The sequence below is a fragment of the Drosophila arizonae genome, chromosome 4 (genome assembly GCF_054131065.1).
Source record: "Drosophila arizonae isolate 15081-1271.41 chromosome 4, UAZ_ARI_1.0, whole genome shotgun sequence".
Classification (NCBI taxonomy): Eukaryota; Metazoa; Arthropoda; class Insecta; order Diptera; family Drosophilidae; genus Drosophila; species Drosophila arizonae.
The window spans coordinates 9271653-9272567 of NC_142924.1; positions in this window are offsets into that span (position 1 = coordinate 9271653).

Below are 915 nucleotides of genomic sequence, written 5' to 3' on the forward strand. Positions count from 1 at the left end.
AAACGTGAAGGGTAGAGTGAGACAGATAGTTTGTACTTAAGGAGCTAACTTTGCTTACGATCCTGTTGATGTGAGAAGAGCGCGAGACGAGCGTGTGGGACAAAGAGAAGAGCTAATATGATGGCTGCTGCTCCTACGCCATTGGTGCATTGATCGCTTATGCGCCATTATAAGTAAATGGGATTGCTCATACTTCAACTGATGCTGCTCTCTTTGCTCGCTAAGTGTGTGTGTAAAATTGAGTGAGCTAATACATGTCTGTAGCTCAAATATCATTGGTCAATTTTTCGTTTAGGTGTTGCTATCGATCAATGTCATTGGCTTTGATGGAATTACCTTTCAGTATTTAATATGAGTAAGCGAAAGACTGAGTGGAGTAATAAAGTGAAGCATATAAATGTATTAGCACAGAGAGAGTGAAGAATAGACATTTGATCCTCATGGCAGATGTTGTGAATAAGTTTCTTAAATACCTATTTAAACCCTTTCGAATTTTTAAGCTCAAACTGAATGCTTTGGACTTTTGAAATATTACATTTTATTATAATATATATATTCTATTTTTTAGGCATATTACAATGATTTTTAATTGATTTTAATTAGTTTTAATTGTAATATCTTGCGCCTATTTCGATGATAATGCTGCTCTCAAACATACTTTCCCTTTAGCTAGCCAACATGCTTGACTTGAAGCTGGCCTGCTACTGATTCCTCCTGGCACAAAACACAGTCAAAGCTCGTCAACGTTCGACTCAAGCTCGCTGCAGTTGAAAAGCTCGATGTGGTCAACATGGAAAGCTGTCCCAAGACTCGAGTGGAACGCAATTCAACTCCACTCAAAGGACTATGCCAACATGTTGTGTGGGGACTGGGCGCCAGCGCCAACTTCAGTGATAATGCGAAGTCAAAATGCCA